Raw genomic sequence first — 20,788 nt, 5'->3', positions numbered from 1 at the left:
GTAACAACTACAGTATGGACAGAAGTGCTTAAAGGAATGTATGTATGTAATATTTATATGCTGTCTGATATATACATCTCCAGATGTTGTACACAATCCAAATTATAATATAAAAATAAAAACACTTTCACAGAATAAAAACAAAAACAATTCATAGAGTGAAAAAAATAATTCCACAGGATAAAAACAGTTAAAATTATTTTAACTAAAAGCCTGAGAAAACAGATGTGTCTTAAGGGTCTTTAAAAAAATTGGAGATGGAGAAGCTCTTATTTTGACAGGGAGTGCATTCCAAAGCCCTGGGGCAGCCACAGAGAAGGCCGGGGGCTCAAGTAGCCTCCAGACAAGTTGGTGGCAGATGTATCCAGACCTCCCTAGATGATCTTAATAGGCAGCAGGGTTCATGGCAAAGAAGTTGGTCTCTTAAATACGCGGGACCTAAGCCATTCAGGGCTTAGAGGTAATGACCAACACTTAGTATTTTGCTCAGAAACATATCAGCAGCCCGTGCAAACCTTTCAGAATAGGTGTTATATGGTTCCCTTTGTGTTGTCCCAGAGACCAACCTAGCTGCCGCATTCTGTACCAACTGTAGCTTCTGAACTATGTACAAAGGCAGCCCCATATAGAGTGTGTTACAGTAGTCAAGCCTGGCGGTCACCAGCATGTGTACTACCATTTTAAGGTAATTTACCTCCAGAAATGGGCATAGTTCACAATCAGCCAAAGATGGTAAAAAGCACTCCTGTGCACTGCCTCAGCATGAGAAACCAGAGAGGGTTTTTGGATCCAGGAGCACGCCCAAATTACGTATCTGATATTTCCAGGGAGAATGTAACCCCATCGAGAATAGGCAGATCTAAACCAGAGATTCTCAATGTTGGGTCCCCAGATGTTATTGGATTTCAGCTCCCATAATCCCCAGTGGCCTTTGGTTGGGGATTATGGGAGTTTGTCCAGTTGTTCCTCTTACGTGATGACCCTGGATCAGTTTTAGTTTGTGACTCCTGAGGATGTGGACAAGTTGCTTGGAATGGTGCAGCCTACCACCTGCCCTCTTGATCCTTGCCCAACATGGCTTACACTATCTGGTAGGGAGGCTGTTGTAGAAGGCCTGGTAGATATTATAAATGCTTCTTTAAGGGAGGGCAGGATGCCTCCTTGTCTTAAGGAGGCTATCATTAGACTGCTTCTGAAGAAGCCTGCCTTGGATTCCTCAGAGTTAAGCAACCACAGGTCTGTCTCCAACCTTCCATGGCTGGGCAAGGTGATTGAGAAGGTGGTGGCCTCCCAGTTCCAGGTAGTCTTGGAGGAAACTGATCATCTAGACCAGGCATCCCCAAACTGCAGCCCTCCAGATGTTGCTGAACAACAACTCCCCAGCATCCATAGACACAATTTTTTGTGGCAGGGTATGCTGGAAGTTGTAGTTCAGCAACATCTGGAGGGCCACAGTTGGGGATGCCTGATCTAGACCAGAGATTCTCAATGTTGGGTCCCCAGATGTTATTGGACTTCAACTCCCATAATCCCCTACCAAAGGCCACTAGGGCTGGGGATTATGAGAGTTGAAGACCAATAACATCTGGGGACCCAATGTTGAGAATCGCTGATCTAGACCCATTTCAAACTGGGTTTCGGGTGGGCTATAGGGTGGGAGGCATTGCTTTGCAGCGATTCCACTCCTACCTCATGGGCAGATTACAGATGGTGTATCTTGGAGACTGTTGTTCTTCAAAATCAGAACTTTTGTATGGTGTTCCTTGGAGTTCCATATTGTCTCTGATGTTGTTTAACATCTACATGAAACTACTGGAAGGGATCATCAGGAGATTTGGTGCAGGGTGTTATCAATATGCTGATGACACACAAATCTATTTCTCCATGTCAACATCATTGGAAGAAGGCATAACCTCCCTAAATGCCTGCCTGAAGGCAATAATGAGCTGAATCCAGATAAGACTAAGGTACTTATTGTGCGGAGTCTAAACTCGGGAGACAATTTGATATGCCAGTTCTGGATGGGGTCACGCTCCCCCCGGAAGGAACAGGTACGCAGTCTGGGGGTGCTCTTGGATCCGAACCTCTCCCTGGTGTCCCAAGTTGAGGTGGTGGCTAGAGGTTTTTTTAATCAGCTTTGGCTGATACACTAGCTGCATCTGTTTCTTGAGATGAACAACCTCAAAACGGTGGTACATACGGTGGTAACCTCTAGGCTGGATTACTGTAATGTGCTCTTTGTGGGGCTGCCTTGTATGTAGTCTGGAAACTGCAGTTGGACCAGAATGTGGTGGCCAAGTTGGTCTCTGGGTCATCTAGAAGAGACCATTTTACTCCTGTGTTGAAAGAAATACACTAGCTGCCGATACATTTCTGGGTGAAATACAAGGTGCTGGTTATTGCCTATAAAGCCCTAAACAGCTTAGGCCCTGGGTATTTAAGAGAATGACTTCTTCACCATGAGCCCCACCACCTGTTTAGATAATCTGGAGAGGTTCGTCTGCAGTTGCCACCAAATTGTTTGGCGGCTACTCGAGGACAGGCCTTTGTTGCTGCCCCTGGACTTTGGAATGTACTCCCTGTTGAAATAAGAGCCTCCCCATCTTTGGCAACTTTTAAAAAGGCACTGAAGACACATTTATTCACTCAGGCTTTTCATTAGATTCATGGTTTTTAAATGATTTTAATGTTAATGATTTTAATTGTTAATTGATTTAATATTTTAAATTATTTTAATTGTAAAACACCCAGAGATGCAAGTTTTGGGTGGTATAAAAATATGATAAATAATAACACCCTACACCGATTCTCCTGATGATCTCTCCCAGCGGTTTCATGTAAATGTTAAAGAACACTGGAGACAGTACAGCCTTGTGGAACTCCATACAGTAACTCTCGCTTTGCAGAGCAACAGTCTCCAAGTGACACCCTCTGGAATCTACTTGAGAGATAGGAATGGAACCACCGTAGAACAGTGCCACCTAATCCCACATCCTTCAGGCGACCCAAAAGGATACCATGGTTGATGGTATCGAAAACAGCCAAGAAATCCAAAAGGATCAGCAAAGTCACACTCCCTTTGTCAATACCTAATTGGAAATCAACTATCGGGTTGACTAGGGAAGTCTCAACCCCATAGCCCACCCAAAAGCCAGTTTGAAATGAGTCTAGAAGATAATCAGTTTCATCCAGGATTGTCTGGATCTGAGAGGCCACCACCCTCTCAATCACCTTTCCCAACCAAGGGAGATTGGAGATTGGCCTATAGTTGTCTAACTCCGAGGGGTCCAAAGTAGGTTTTTTTCAAGTATGGTCTAATGATAGTCTCCTTAAGACAAAGAGGTATACTACCCTCCCTTAGAGAAGCATTTATGATGTTTACCAGACCCTCTCCGACAATCTGATTGTCAGGTAAAATAAGGCAAGCTGGGCAAGGGTCAAGAGAGCAGGTGGTAGGATGCACAGTCCAAAGCAGCTTGTCCACCACCTCAGGAGTCACAACCTGAAAGTGATCCAGTCTGACCACATAAGAGGAGTTGCTGTATATCTCTATAACACTCTGCCCTAACTGCAGAATCCAGTTTGGCCCAAATATAAGAGACTTTGTCCACAAAAAAATAATTACAAGAATCACAGGGGGTAACCAATGGTTCTAAATTTGGATTAAAGGGGGAGGGGTCTCATATTAGCCCCCACACAACCTCAGACAACTCAGCTGGACGTGAACTTATGGATGCAATGCAGGCAGAAAAGAATTGCTTCTTTGCCAGAGCATAGATCTCCAGATGTGCTCTATGTTGTAACTTGTCGGATTAGAGTTGAGTCCTTCTCCATTTGCACTCTATAGTCATCTAACTCACTGCTTCAGCTCCTGTAATTCTTCTGAATACAATGGGGTTAATTTTGAATTAGGTCAGTGAGGACGCTTTGGAGCAATTGTGTCTACTGCCCTAGTGAGTTCATTATTCTAAATTTGAAATCAGCTGCAGAGCCAATTCCTTGCCCACCCTGGAGCCAGCCTTGGTCAAGGCCTATGTGATCAAACCTGTTTCCCTATCTACCTCAGAGACATGAGTTAAATCATTCAAGTGTAATAATGATTGCTCTTTCTAATTCCCTGGGGGAGAGGGGCAGATTTCATCAGCCCTGTCAGAAAAAGCAAATATATTTCCCCACTATACTATACTTGCCATAAAAAAGGGCAATATTTTGGGGAGGTGAGATTTTTTTCAGTTATAGAACCAGTTCTAAGCCTTTGTGGTCTTCACTCCCCTCATCCCCACACCCATGTAATCGTCATTGCCAGCAAACAAACATGCTATCATGCAGGAATCTACAAATAGCAGATGACTTGAATTTCCTTTCACTGATCCTTTTTCAGTTATTTTAAGGAATCTGTGCAAAACCAGTCACAGGATCAATTGAGGCTTCTGGCCTGCCAACAACAGGGAGACTGAGTAGCACTGATGTCATAATCACCTCAACCAATACGAGAACATTGTTGAACCTTGAAATCGTTTTTTTAAAAAACAAACTTCATCACATAGGATGAAAAAGATTGCAACACAACCTAAAGGCGAGCTGCTTCATTGATTAATACTACTAAAAATGCGACATAAGATTTAGGAGACATCCCCTTAGTGTGCCTGGTACCACTGCCTGACCATTGCTCCATTAATATCCCAGTATCTTCTGTGAGGTAGTCTACAAAGTTCTCCCATTCAGTCACAGATCAGTCTGTGGCCTGCTTAACAGCACTCTGTGGATCTCTGACCTCTTTCTGGGCTATGGTTCTGAGAAGTGTATTTGCTGGATGGTACTCCTCCAACCCGCATCACAGCCAAATTTTCATATTTCCTAGATCACCACCTTCTCTAAGCCTTTTGTTTCATTCACTTTCCCACAAATCTCAACTTCTGGTCCTGTTCCCTCTTCTCCCTAATCAACTGGGACAGCCAATTGAGTCCAGTGGCTCTGAGACAGTATAGAAGACTATGTTGTGCTGACTTGAAATGTGTTGGCCTCCATAAAACATATCTTCAGTGGTCCTTTAGTTTTTTCTCTTTCAATTTGAGTATGTTAACAAGCAGGTTGTTAACACACTCTTGCCATGATCAAAGAACTTACATCTCTTGTCTGTGTTGTCTGATATGGTGATTATAAACAGCATGGTGGGACTCGAGTGGAAAATATTGGCTGCTTCCTGGGACCTTTTAGGCAACTAATGTAGTCATCCCTCTATACAGGTCCGTACAATCGGTGAAGTCCGTCTGCTCATTGTATTGGGTAGACCCTTTTGTCTTCAGACAGAAGCAAAGACAAGAAATTAACTGTGTTCAGTACTAGCACCGAATATTGGGAGAGAAAGTTGCAGCATACAATGTTCTAGTGAGCCCCCACCCCCCCGCCATTGCATGCTGGTTATTTTGATTCCAAGGCAGCTTCCTGTCTCTCATCCTGAAACTCTACTGCCTCAGTGGGAAATTGACTTTAAGGTGTGCCTGGACTTGACCAATTCAGACTGCAGGTGTGAGCTCACATGGTTTAAGCTCCTCTATATCAATAAAATAAAAACAAAAATCCCTCCTTATAGAGAACTAGTAAGACAACGGGAGCTCAGGCTAAAGTCATTCTCTTTGACATGCAAGTTTTCTATATGGAGGCATTGCTTTTTGCATGGAGGAGCATTCACTCGGCCCCCCTCCGCCATCTGCAGCAGTATAGCCCAATGGCAGATTTGACACCTCTGTGAGAACTAAGCCAAAGTCTTTTGGTGGAATGATTAGTGCAAAGGTAAACACCTCTATTGGGCAGCAGCTATAGAGGAAGATGCTGAAAGGCATCATCTCATACTGGGTGGGAGATGGCAATGGTCAACCCCTCCTGTAGTCTATCAAAGACAACCACAGGGCTCTGTGGTTGCCAGGAGTCCACACTGACTCGATGGCACCTTTTACCTTTTCAGTGCCTGCAAAACCTTACTTTCCTGATGGCAAGAGCGTGGTTTTCTAAAGGGTGGGGTAGAAGCTTGTGTCCTCCCCCCCTCCCCCACAGATCCCCGAACTGCTGCTCCCATTTCTCTTGCCCTTTTATCCTTGTTACAAATCATTAAAGAAAATGGTTGTTTTCCAGAACTGGGACTTGGGCCATCTGCTCCCCTGGCACTAGCTAAATCCTCCTGTAACAAATTCATTGGGATTACACTGACCTCCTCTAATCCCGGCCCTTCCCCCGCTGCAAGGGATTTAAAAGGATTACAGACCGGCTGATAATAAACTTTATTAAGGGGGGTAGTGGGTGTCAATCCGATTTGGAGCCTTTCCCCCCTTACATCTTCACTTTGCTGGATGGATGGATGGAGAGACCCAGATGTGCCGGAACAACAAGGGAGCCCAGACTGTGTGCCTCTTTGGATCGTTTTCTTTTGCTGCATTTCAGCCATTGAGCATCACAAAGAAAGAGACAGGAGCATAAAAAAGCACAAGCTATCTCCTCAATTTCTTCCTTGTAAGGGGCTGCCACCAAATTTATCTTAAGTCAAATGGTGAAAGGAAATTAAACTTAATTTCAGTATCATTTCAAAGTTTCTTAGTGGGATGTTTCATATCTTCTACATCTCCCCCCCCCGCTTGCTCACTCCATCTTCCTTTCAGATCTTTAGCTTCTTTTAATTTCCTCCCTCATTTTCTCTTTGTCCTTCTAAGTCCACCTTCAAAATCCCACATTGTATTCTATTATGGTTTGAGAGATGGCGGGGAGGGTGGTGAATCAGGCTATTACTACAGCAAAGACCAAGGCTCTAAATATTCTGGGACAAAATATGATATTATATAGAACAGAGCAGAAGAGAGAGGGCATGGCTCACATTTGAACCAGGGTTGTGTCCTTGAACCTGATTTCAAAGTCCAGATTTATCCTGTTGCTCAACCAATTGAGCTTAGGGGACATTTCTAATTCTCAGAATGAATTGATGGAAGAAATACTTTCCTAAAAGCATATACAGAGTTCCACCTAGAAGCAGCACACTGTGCGACCTGAAGATAAAAGGCTAATTTCCATGGCTGTCAGGGAGGTTCTCTCTGTTCATATTGGGACTCGGAAAAAGCTGGAACAGAATGGGCCACAACAACCCCTTAAAAATCTAATTGGATCCCAAAACCAGTGAGATTTGTTAGAGACACTGGAGAACAATATTTTAGCATTGAAATATTTCCAATATTAGACTTTTATTAACCCCTTCAAGGACAAAAATGGAACGGAACATTGCAACAGCCCAGGTTATTGCACATTTATTAACCCCTCCACATCTGGAATGGTGTGAAAAATCCCGGAACGATCCCCTGTCAGTCAAACTGCATCCCAAATACAGAGGTATGTGCTGCAGACAATGGAGAAGAACATTGTAGCACCAAAATATTTCCAATCTTGCACTTTTATGAACCAAATGCCAAATGCACTTTTATGAACTTCAGTGCCAAAAACAGAACAGTTCAATGGCCTGAAACAGCCCAGAACCAGGGTGTAGCTCTAACTGAGTGGATGGGTTCAAAGAACCCAAGCACCCTAGCTCCTGAGGTCCCCCCAGTTCCACCCATCTCTATTTTCTTCATTATAGCCCTCACTCCAAGGGGCCACTGGGGAGAGGGGCAAACACAGGCCCCCTCTCCCCTAGCTACACCCCTGTCTGGAACAGCCCCCAAACTGTCCAGCTGCATCCCAAAAACAGTGGCATGGGCTGCATACACTGAAGAAGAATATTGCAGCACTGTAATATTTCCAATATTGCAGTCTTACGAACCTCTACAGTGCCAAAAATAGATCAGAAAAGTGCTACGGCCTGAAACAGCCCCCGGAACTGTCAAGCTGCATCTCAAAAACAGTGGAATGGGCTGCAGGCACTGGAGAAGAGTATTGCAGCAAAAATTCTTTATTCCTAGCATTAATAAAAGCAAAGCATTTCTAATTCTCTTCTGTTAGCATCACTATTACGTTCCATCATAATGAAGGCTGTGTGAAGGAAAAGAGCATGGCCTTCTTCAGAGATTTCTTCTTTCTCTGCAAGAAACCAAAAGGAGGACACAATGGTCCTCTGCCAAGGTGAATGACAGGACTGGTATCATCTGTCCTGTCTTGAGACAACTGAAATTCCTCGTGGAATACACAAATGTCCAAAGTGCGGTGACCAACACAAGTGACTAAACTTGTGTTGGTCACCGCACTTTGGACATTTGTGTATTCCACGAGGAATTTCAGTTGCCTCAAGACAGGACAGATGATACCAGTCCTGTCATTCACCTTGGCAGAGGAGCATTGTGTCCTCCTTTTGGTTTCTTGCAGAGTTTTTCCATTAAGCACAAGGACCAGGAAGACCAGTAATACTCTTCTACTGCTGAAGACAGGAATTTAATAGTAGTTGATGACCCTTGGAAACGGTTGTCTTGAAATTGGTTCTGACTTGCAGCCCATTCCAATGTTTTTGGGATGCAGCTTGTCAGTTTGGGTGCTGTTCCAGGCTGTTTTAGGCCGTTGCAGTATTCTGGCCCATTTTTGGTAGTGAAGAGGTTCCTAAAAGTATAAGATTGGAAATATTGTGATGCTGCGACGTTCTTTCCCAGTATCTACAGTCCATTCCACTGTTTTGGGGATGTAGCTTGACTGTTAGGGGGCCGTTCTGGGCTGCTTGAGGCCATTGTGCCATTCTGGACCATTTTTAGCACTGAAAACATTCATAAAAGGGCAAAACTGGAAATATTTCAGTGCTACAATATTCTTCTCCAGTAACTGCAACCCATTCCACTGTTTTGGGAATGCAGCTTGACTGTTAGGGGGACTTTCCGGGCTGTTTCAGGCCGTTTCGCTGTTCCAGCTCTGAAGGTGTTGCACTAAATTAGGTGCAATTAGACTTTTGCAGGGAGTTCTGGGCTGTTCCAGTCCATTTTTAGCTTTGAAGGTAAAGTGTACAACTGGAAATATGTCAGTGCTAAAATATTGTTCTCCAGAGTCTAGTGTGTCTAACACATCCCTCTGGTTTTGGGACCCAGTTTGATTTTTAAGGGCTCTTTCCAGCCCGTTCCACCCCGTTCTAGAGTGTTCTGGTTTTTACTCAGACCCATTCATTCATATCACTATACTAGAGCAAGCCCTAATTAAGCATCACTAATGTATGAGGGTGAGGGGTGGACTATAGCCTTTCTACTTTTTGTTTTGTTTTAAAGGGAAAGGAGATGTGCATTCCTATTCTAAAGAATTCCTATTCTATTCAAAGAACAAAAGGGAAAAAGAGGAGGTGGGAGCTTAATAAAATGGCAGAATATTGCTGGGGGGAGGGTTAGACTGTCATTTTGGGTCCCCCTCCTGCTAGGGCTTCTATCTAATATTCACAAGCAGCTACCTTGGTTCTTAACCAGTTTGGTGACTGTAGTCACCCCTGCTAACTTGGCAAAGAGGCACCTTTTTAAGATGGTGATTCTCTTTATTGAGCAGGGGGAGAGCAACTGGTCCTATCCACCCCCAACACAGTACCTCCAAAGACTGTTGCTGGTGTCTATCTTATGTTTCTTTTTAGATTGTGAGCCCTTTGGGGATAGGGGGACATCTTATTTATTTATTATTTTTCTCTGTAAACCGCTTTGGAAACTTTTGTTGAAAATTTTTGTTGAAAAGTGGTATAGAAATGTGTTGTTGTCGTTGTTGTTGTAGTAAAATGGATGGAGTTTCATAGGCTGACACTGACTTCAGAGAAGATGTAGGTAATGCTTGTGTTTCCCAATGCTTTTTGGGGGGTGGGGGGCAGGTCCTTCCTGTGATAGATGGGATGATTGTTTCCTGAACCCTGATTTACTTCTGGATAGGCAGCTATTGACTCTGGCCAGGAACACCTTCCATCAACTTCATCTACAATTTAAGCTGTGCTCCCTTCTGGAGAATAGAGATCTTGCCCAACTGACCTTTTGTAACCTCTAGGGTTCACTGCTATAATGTGTTGGCATGCCCTTGAAGCCACCTCAAAGCTTCAATAGTACAGAATGCTGCTGCCCACTTCTTGGTAAATCTAGGGAGGCGGAACCCAGCCTGTTTAGCCACAGCATTGACAACCAATGAGTTTTTGGGCCCAGTTCAAAGTGCTGCTGTTCACCTTTGAGGTCCGTCATCGCCTAGGCTCCACATACCAGAGACCACCTCTTCTCATAAGAGCTCAGCCACTGTTTGTATTTGGCAGACTCACACCTGCTCCTTGTGCCCATCTGCGTGAGGTGAGAACAGCTGTGGCAAGGAACAGGGCACTTATTGCAGTTGCTGTGGGGCTGTAGAAGGACAGTCCCGAGGACAACCAAAGCCATTCTGTTCTTGCGGCTTTTCAGAGAGGATGAAAGCCCACCTCTTTCGAAAGACCTATGGCTTTTGACAGGAATGTGGCAAGGTTGGAGTGGTCCCTGGGATGAAATGTGAAGAAGCCCCTCCCCCGCCTCTCCGTCAGAGAGGAACATGCGGAAGAGCAAAGAGCAAGCAGGCCCCTCCTCCCTCATGGGGCCAGAGACATTTGTCTCCGCCCACCACCTCTTATTCAATAGCCCCTGGTACTGATGAGTGGGTATTGTGGCCCTGTGGTCCTACTGCTGTTGATTCCACTGTACCTATTATTGTTTTGTTACTTTTATTGCAAGCCTTGAGATGCCAGGGACTGAACCTGGGAGCTTTGGCGACATTAGTATAAAACAGACGTGAGTAATCACCAAGGAAACTTTTACCCATTTTATGAGAGTTCCGCATTCTGTAACTCAATGGTGATTATTATAGCTGCGTTCTATTATGATTTGCAGTATGCCTTATTGCTTAAATCTCTGGATAAGTCATACCACTCTGAGTTTCATTAATCATCCTAAATAACTCTTTGAGCAGATCACCATTATTCCAGTTTTACTGACTGATGGAATGAGAGGCTGAGAGAGAGAAAGTGGTTGGAGGACTACAGATGTGCAATTTCACAAATTTGTTCCTTGCCTTGGATCTTGCTCTTAAGAGACAGTTTTAAGAGAACAATGTGTTTGAGTAGGTGGCAGGAGAAGCAACTTTGTTCTGGTTTTATGTGTGCTGAGGAAGGTGAATGTAATGATGGGAGGCTGTTGGAAGCCAACTGCTGAAATTCTGTGCTAATGGGAAGGAGCTGAGCTGCACTTTTCCTTTGCCCAGATCTGTTGGCATTCTCCCATCCTCCTGTTCCCTGGAACTGATTTCTTCTAACATTTCACCTACAGTGCAACCCTAGAATTTGTCCCATCCTCCTTCTTGCCTCCCTGTAGTTTGGAATGCTGGGTGGAGTCATCTGGATTAATCTGGTCTGTTGCCACCTTGATCTGGATGCTCTAGATTGAGTAGTGGCAATATATATAGGCCTGGCCTGTTTGGGTCCTTACCCACTCTCTGATTTTATGAATTATTTTCAGTATTTGTTTATAAAATGAGATGAGCAAGGCTTGCAGACTTACCCAGAAGGCTCATCTTTCTCATCCCAGATAGGCTGGAATTTGCTAGGTCTGGTATTCAATTCCACACAGCTCTTGCAGTAGTTTGGAAAGGGCACTCTCTGCATATGTACAGTGGCAATGTCCGTTCTGAAGCTGATATTCTTTATTTCTTGGCTTTGCTACTGTACTTTTTCTGACCCACAAACATTTAGCGGATGAAGGATCGTCCCCCCCAGCATGAAGGTGAAGTGGTATGGAAAGCTTCACTTAATGTCTGTGTTGGTGACAAATGAAAAGAAAGTGCCAATGTTTGTTTTTTAAAATCAGATTTGTGGCTGGGGCTCTTGTAGATGGTGCTTCAGTAATCAGAATTGCCCTCCCCTTTAAATAAAGCTGTTTACCTTGTTCCCATAAGTATTAGGTGCCCCGTGCTTTTGGTTCAATCCATGTTGTACATTGGTCTCTAACCATGTCTGGCCTGCCTTGTCCCCTTCTCAACTCTCAGATTGATAAATAGGGTATATGCGTGCATGTGTAAGAGTGTATTCCTCCTTATCATTAGCAGAGCTGCTATTCCTGCCTTTCACCTTGATTTCCCCTGGGCACATGTTAGCAATAGTAATAATAAGCTGAAGGTTTTACCCACCCATCTTCATTTCAACAAGCTGGTCCCTCCCCCACTCCAACTCTCCATCAAAAGAAAGGGTTACAGGACACACTGCCTCAATAGTAAATATAATCCCATATTTTTAGCTCTAAGCTCCTCAACATCCCCTCCGAAAGCAATGCAAAGTGGGTGATACTCTCCAGAAACTATTTTCTGCAGAGCAAAGGTATTAACTCAAAAATTAAAAATAAAGAACACTTGGCTGCTATGATTTGAAACCAGAGACATTTATTATGTTGTACTACGGCAACATGAAATGTGTAAGTAAAATGCATCAGTTTAAAATAAGAACATTGCAGAGATCAAGAAAGTCCTTTAAAAAAATGTACCAGCACATACACCAGTTCTAAACACACAATTCTAAATATACTTCCTAGTGAGTATTCCCTGTTGAACATAATAAGACCTCTGAGCAAACATACTTAGGATTGCATTGCACATGTTGTATGAACACCAGTTTGTAGGTAGAACTGCTACCAATACAGGTTCACAGTACCCCAGGGAAATGGCTGATGTAAAATGTGAGATCTAGTTACTAGGAGGAGGCGGTCTGGCCATCTTTGAGAACCAGCATTAAAAGCAACGGTGTGGATAGCTCTTATTTATGTAAATGTTGGTCCACTATATACACTCTATAATAAAAACAGCAGTTTTAAAAATGGAAGAAACAAAACAGAAATAAAACAGAGTATTTATTACATAGCCTTTCTTCAAGAAAATTACAGGAAAAGTCTGTCTTTACAGCCAAATCTTATGCATAGCATATTTACTCAAGTGAAACCCACTATATGACAACAACTAATGACCACTGTAGTGGAATAATTATCATGCCAACGTATATTCATGAAGTTATGCTGTTGCTATACTGTATGTGTATGATCATATGTTTTTTCTGCTTGCTTCTGTGGTCAGTCAAAGACCGCAGTAAAGTTTATCCACCATCACCCTCTGTGTTTGGTGGGACTTACTCCCAGATACATGTGCAAATTATTGCAGGCTTAATAATGTGTATTTATAAAGTGCTCAAAACACTGGATGCTGTACAAGAATTGAGGTAAAAGAACAAGCCGTGCCCCAGGCTGACGTCTGAAGAAGCATGAGACAACTAGGCAGAGGTGCTCTTACTCCTCGACTTCCAGCCGAAGTCCAGGGCCTCCACAGCCCCTGGGGCCTCCCAAATCCTCTTTAGTCTGTCTCAGGTGGTGTGGTCTCTAGGTGGACATGATGATGCTTAATTTGCAGGGGGGGGGGGCCTCCAAAAGCCTTTAGGTCCAGGCTCCAAAATTACCCTAGGTTCACCTCTGCAATGAGGAAGAGGAAGGCGCAACAAAAAGGGGGAAGTAGGGATCAGAGTTTAAAGGCTTTAGAGAAAAGAGATGTTTCCAGATGCTTGCAGGGAGGGAGAGTGTGTGAATGTGTGAGGCAGGGGAGAGTGAGTGTCGAAGGTAGGGGAAGCAAGAGAGAGAAGATGGAAGCATGAAAAGGAAATCATAACCCAAGGAAGATTTGAACAAGGAAGAGAGTATTGGGAGAGCAGAAATGAGAAGATAAGAGAGCCAAAGCATTAAGAGGTTTAAAAAGAAAAAGTGGTAATTTGAGCTGGATACAATAATGAGACAGGACCAGTGCGGCAGTGGGGGGAGGGGTCCAGTCCATTTGCCTAAGAAAGGAATCAGCAGCTGGCAGGTTCTAGGCCAAATGTGACTCTCCAATTACCAACTTAGAAGCAAAATTATGTGTTCAAAGCTAGTAACAGCTGTGGTCAGGGGACTTACTTGCAATCCACTTTGGAGAGGAAACCTGGCCTGCAGTCCCCCCAACTTTTCATGAATGCAAGTTGGGAGAGGTCTGGTCCCAAGCCAGACAGTTCTAGGTTGTTGAAGCCATGTCTAAGCCTGCTCAGTGGCTTTAGATCAGTCTTCAGTTGGTAGCAGTTTGGAGGGTGAGGACAGAAAGAACAAAGTACACTGGTATTTTGGAATGCTTTATATACATTATTTCCCCATGCAAATATTTTACTACTAAAGGCCAAAGCCCGAATGTTAGTGGCAGTCTGTGCATATGAAGATATGTTTTAATAGACATTTCACAACATCTCCCTAAAAGGAAGTGTTTTACCTGAGACAGTTACCAGACATAGGAACCGTCGCAGCATATGTCATCACTGCCTCAAAACTAGTGGCAGAGCCAGGCTCTTGGCCAAACACTCTTATCTGTTGCTCAACTTTCTTGCGTCAGCATGCATATGGTAGACTTGCTGCTTGACTATTTAAAAAGCAGCAGCAGCAGCAGCAGCAACTCATTGCATGTATAAAACTAGCATGTCAAGAAGAAAGCTAGTTTTGCATGTCCAGAGAGGAGTTTTTAGTCTACTTTCCTTAAGGAAAGTAAGTTTATGAGATCACCCAGTGTGCTCTGTGTGTGTGTGTGTGTCCATACCCTTATCAACTTCACAATGCCTGGACCAACTTGAACCAAATTTGGAGTGGTTTGGAGGGCACATAGGGACACCTCAACAGCATAGTTTGTGATGATGTCATCCACCTCAATTCAAGATGGTGGACGCATAAATATATTAGGTGAAAGTGGGCTAACTTGTGAATTGCCTAACCAAATTTTCAACAGCTGTTGGGACACATAGGGACACCTCAACAGTTTGTGTTGAGTTTGTGATGATGTCATCCATCCCAATTCAAGATGGTGGACATCTGAACATTTGAGGCATAAGTGGGCTAAGTTGTGAACTTATTTGGACCAAATTTGGTACAGTTATAGTTACACATAGGGATACCTTAAGAGCAAAGATTGTGACGATGTCATCTACCCCAGTTCAAGACGGTAGATGCATGAATGTTTTGAGGCAGGTGTGAGCTAACTTGTGAAGATGGTAATTATCCATTAATATTATAGTGAAAGGAAAGTAAGATTAGTCCTTACCAGAAGTTCTTACCAGAACTTCTTGTTTTTATTTACACAAGGGAGCATTCAGAGATTCAGTTCTCCTCTCCTGCAACCTTCCTGAAATGATACAGTCCAACAACAGACATCATGTGAGGTTGCTGATTGCGTACCATAGTACTCACCAGAAGGCCAGTTTGACAATGACTACATTTGCAGGCACTACTGGGAATTCACTGTCTCTCAGCCTCAGTTCTACCCCCTGTAAACTAGGAACAATGACTTACTTCAGAGGACTGTTGTGAGGAAAGGTTGAGACAATGACTGTTATCAAACTTTGCATTCTAACTGTGCCATAAAAATCAGCACTGTAGTAGCAACAGAGGCCTTTCCAGTCATCCTTAAAGTGGTGATTGTGCATATTGCAACAATTCTGGCTCTTGTCATAGAATTCCTGCAGAAAAATAGCTGTAGCTCCAGAAAGTGAGCAGCTGCTGCTTCCAGGACAGACTCTTGCTAGAAAGGTCAGCAGTAAGTCCTAGTAGCGAAGTGTTCCCACAATGATAGGTGAGGGTCACTTTTTCCCCTCAGTCAAAATTGGAGGCACACTGACTGTTACACCAAGCTTGCTATAAGTTCTGAATTTGCAGTTCAGATGAATTAGTACTGCCAGGGTGCATTACAGAGATTGAATACTTAAATGCATTGATAAAGCAGGAGGGGAGAGGAGTTGTTATGTGATGATGCTTAACTTGCAGGGTGGGGGGCTCTTGCAGGGTGGGTTCCAAAGGCCTTTAGGTCCTGGCTCCAAAATTACCTAGGTGCACCACTGCACCCCAGAATATTAACTCAGAGGAGTCCAAGCCATGTATTTTTGTAAGTCATCCATCTGGGTATGCCTCCTAATGGAAGGAGGCAAGCCTAGAGCAGTGACTCATGCAGAGGCACAAGGGCACCCCCCCTCCACCCCCCCCCCCCCGAGAGAGAGTCATTTGGCTGCACTTTGAGGGTCCAATCACATTCAAAGTGGAGATGCTGCAGAATAACCCATTCGCTGCAGAGGCTGATTGGAAGAAGGCAAAGACAAAAGAGTAAATCATACAGAGATGCAGAAGGCAACCTTCTCTGGAATTTCGTACTTTGGGATAACAGAAATGGGAATTACTGAAAGAGTTCAGTTTCTCTTTCTTCTGAGAGCCTGTATTGCCTCTTATCACAATGCAATTCCTTCTCCTCTGAACATAATGGTTGATTTCATGCAGTGGATTTCCCATTCCTATGTAGTTCAGCACCACACTAGTCCATGCCAAAAAAACCCCCTCCAACATTGAAAACCAGCTGCTACCTTTTTTTATAAACAGAATTATACCCATCTGCACATCCCAAAGTAACAGAATGTGTTTTTTCCTTGTTTCGTCTTTGTGGCACCCCTCAATGACAAATACACTCCAGTCATAAATACATTCATTTTTCTCTCACACTCCTTTCCCTCACTCCCGGGCTCCTCATAATCCACCCCCTTCAATCAAGGTCTCACCTCTCCTCTCCAGTAATGTGATGGCTGCATTTTTCCCTTTTCCTCCTTACTGCTGCCTGCTTTAAAAGCAGGCATAGTGAGGAGGACCATACACTGTCCCCTTTCTCCCCCCTTGCTCTCTTCACCCTGACATTCAGCTCCTCCTCTACAACTGACCACTTGCCCCACATTTTGTGGGCCAGCACCACAATGCAACATATCCTTCTGTGCCTCCCCACAGCTGTCCTGCAGTTTAACCCCCATCAATCTCTGTCCAGCGCCACTGCCCTTCCCAGCCAACTGCTGCTCTCCTATCCCCCTGTCCCTCTTGAATCCTTTCACAGCTGCCTATCCTGCAATAGATTTCCATCCTGCCCCCTGCCCTGGCCTGCCCTACCCCCACACTGAATTGTTTCCACTTGCAGAAACCCAGACATATGCCCATGGCCAAGGATTAAAGTGGGTCTGTGACACAGAAGACTGAGGACAGGAAATTACTGGGAAGAAAGCAACTTTATAGGGTGAGCAGATGCAATGGGAAGACTCCATTATCTGTTAGCAGTGATGTAAAAGAGAAAATGTTTGTAGACGCAGCGTTGTCATGCAGAGCTGTGAAAAGTTGGGACCTACTGACATTCCCTCTTCTGCACAATTATTAAAGCCCTGCACTCCTTTGCACCTGCCCATCTTCTTTGTTGTTTTCCTGAGTGCCATTCAGACATTATGGTATTTCATATTGGTATTCAGGCCGCTGAAATGCATGATACCGATAGGATGTGTACTACTGTATCTGTGTTTAGCACAACATATGAATCACTGTGTCTGTGTACAGATCTGTACCTGTGTGCACTTGTACAAGTTTTGGGAAAGGTTTCATCTGCTAAATTTCTGTGTATGGGGCTGCTGTTAAAGCCACAGCAGAGGGCAAGTAAAAACAAAATTGGCTACTCCACTCTACTGATCACTCTAATTCCAATACATATAGGGGCTATTCACATGAGTGCTTGGGTGGATGGGTGGGCGGGCAGGCAGGGATCAACCTACTTTCCCACAGATGATGGCTCTGTGCCCCTGCGGTGTGCAAGCCATGTACCCACAAAACCCACACTGCTGGGAGCAGCATGGATGACTCTTTGCGCTGCTCCTGGCAGCGCAGATCAACAGAGGCTGGGACTCGTTATCCCGACCTCCTGATATTCCACATGCCAAGCATGCAGTGTCAGCACAAGCTGCAAGCAGTTCACACAGACACACAACCCCGGCAGCCAGGTTAAGGGCGCATTTGCACCTTAACCTTGGCTAAGAGCCAGTTTTCGGCGCTGGGTTTGGTGCCACTGGGCTGCCGGGAGCCATGTGGATCCTGACGGTTCTCACGGGCAGTCAAGCCCAGGCTTGGGTGCTCATGAGAACAGCCTCAGTAACCAATGATGATAAGGTTATGTTTCTCATTCACAGATCTATAGTCAGAGCTGGCCCCTGACCAGATGGCACCCCAAGTGAGGAGCATCTATGCCACCCTCTCTGTTTGTTCAACTTGTGAATGCCATATTTTTTGCATTTGTACTGTAGCCCTTTTCAGCTTTGATTATCTGATTCCATGATTTATCCCTGTTGTATGAGACTTTGCATTTGTACACATGGACCAGTAAATCTCTATTTATTCATGCCATCTATAAGCAAATCAAAACATGTTTCCTCTAATCTTCTAGAAATATTTTAATTTTAAAAATGAAATGATTGGTGCCCCAGACTGTTGCCTGCCCCTAAATCCAGCTCTGTCCATAGCAGTGGCACAATGGTAGTATGATTGCCCCTGCAGAGCAGCCTTGCTCTTGATTTTCATGCTACTGTGTGACTTAATGGCTTAACGTGTGTTGTACAGGAAGCAGACAGAATGAGGGAGGAGTTGGGAAGAAGGAGCGCCATGGACGCTGTGTCTCTATAAAGCATGCATGTGAAGTGAGCACAAGCAGAGGCGCTTTTGCCCCTGGACTTCGGGGTTGAAGTCCAGGTCCTCCACAGACCCTGGGGCCCCCCCAATCCTCTTCAGTCTGTCCCAGGTGGTGTGGTTGCCTGGTGGAGCATGATGATGCTTAATTTGGAGGGGAGGGGGGCCTCCAAAGGCCTTTAGGTCCAGACTCCAAAATTACCTAGGTGCACCTCTGAGCACAGGACTTACCATAGCCCTGTAGTGTATGCACTTGTTCTTTTCCTAGTGCATTCAGCCCGTTCCTCTGCAGCTGTATTCACAGGGAAGTGATTTCCAGAAAAAAGCATTTCAGAGGGGGACAGAGTTAGAGGGGGTAGACTAGATACCAGGGTTAGTAATGAGATCAAGGTCATGGGACGTTTAGGTTACTGGCTCAGCATTGTGGAATGCAGACTGCCATTTGGCAGATCTATGGTGGTCTTTGGCAAATAAAATATTGTCTTTGGTCAGCCTATTTACTAGCTGCCAGGTGTCCAGATCAACACAACTCAAACTGCGGTATTAACAAGTGTTAACATGAACTCTGTCCTCTGCCCACCCTCATTGAACTGTTTTTGTCTGTGACCGTATTTGCCTGTACTGTCCAGAGGCTGCATTTACTTGTGTCTTTAGTTATGCAGGTGCATCTGGGAACCTTAGTGGGTCCAGGGATTCCCAGATAAGTGTTTAAAGGCATGTGTGCACATGTGGCATCTACATGTTCCCCACTGTCATTGCAATGCATGGAGTTGCCCTGGATGTGCAAACTTAGAGAAACTGATGAGACTTAACTAAAAGGCGACAAGAGAAACAGGAAGCAACAGCAGGGCAAGGCAGCTGACTTAAATCAGCAGGCAAGTTGGCTTAGATTAATATTTTACTGACAGGCAGAATATAGAGATTTACAGAGCAAGGGAGATGCAGCTGCCAGCAACAGCAGGAGAAAGAGAACCCAATAAGTGGACTTCCAGTAATCCAGTTTGGTGCATTTCCAATCCCCTGGAACACCTGGTCCATGTGGCGGGGATGGGCTCACAGAGCACTTCACGATCATTTCAAAAGAACAATTCCATGTTCATGGTGGCAGGCCTGTCCCCAAATTTTTGTTGTCCTCAATGAATTAAAATATTGTGTGCACCCCCCCATCTCTTGACTTATTGTATGCCAAAGCAGCAGATAAGTAGCACTTTAAACTATCAAGAGTTTACCAGGAGTTCTTCCCCTCCTTTCCACATGTAATGAATTCTACTTCTTTAGTTCCTACCCTTTAGAACTATGTCTGTGTCACAGGCAGCCACTGAAGTCTGAACATTCTCAATTATGTATTTTACAATGCAGAGAATATTTGCTTTACTCCAAGCCAAAATGTTGGGAAGCTGCTTCTGTAAACCTCCTCCAAAAGTACAGGCAGAAATTCTTTCCCCCAAACATTTACATAGTTGAGGTCACCACCCTTGCAATGTTGGCACCCCTAGTTTGCCTCTAGGGCTGAGTCAGCCCTTTTAGAATCTAAAACAACATGACATTGATTTAAAAAAACTTTATTCTAAGATTCATATCCTGCTAACTAACTTTAAAACATCTGGCTTTTGTGAGGCATTAGAGGCTACCAGTGTTAAATTATCAAATATAACAATGCATTTAAAAATATTTCTTTTTTTTTTTTGTAGCCTTTTGAAGATCCAAAGAATACTAATAACCAGTATTAGGCCCCCTAAGAGCAGGAAGGATGCAAGTTACTGCTTACTACAGCAGAAATGATCAATAAAATGTTTAAATAAAACAGGATGGAATTCCAAGAAATGGCCTCCTCCACCCCCCACCCCCCAAGCTCTCACGGCTGTCATGCATTTTAATACTTCAATAAAGTTTGCATTAAAAATTATAGCCCAGGCTGAGTATTGCCACAATGTCCACTTTGTAACTCAGGGTTAATGTCTTTATTTCTGCCCCATCCTCCCTTCCAGTGTTATGCCCATTGGTATACATGGCACTGATTGTGCCTTCTTTACTTTGCATATTAGTGTTTCAGTTATTATCCATGCTAAAGACATCTTGTAGAATGGTGACTACAAACCACAGTTCAGCTGATTAGACTTTATTCTACCAACAATTCTGAAGCTCTCAAGTCCTATAGACCAGTAGATTTCAAGCGTTCTGTTTTTGGAAAATATTTTCTATGTTCTAACTCATTGCTAGCAAGAGAGAGCAGGCAGTCAAACCAGCAGCAATGGTAGTAAGCAGGGTGCAGACAGAGGGAACGCTTGAGGAGC

This window comes from Hemicordylus capensis, chromosome 4 (assembly GCF_027244095.1).
Source record: "Hemicordylus capensis ecotype Gifberg chromosome 4, rHemCap1.1.pri, whole genome shotgun sequence".
NCBI lineage: Eukaryota > Metazoa > Chordata > Lepidosauria > Squamata > Cordylidae > Hemicordylus > Hemicordylus capensis.
The sequence above is the reverse complement of the archived record's forward strand: the minus strand, read 5'-3'. Positions refer to the sequence as shown.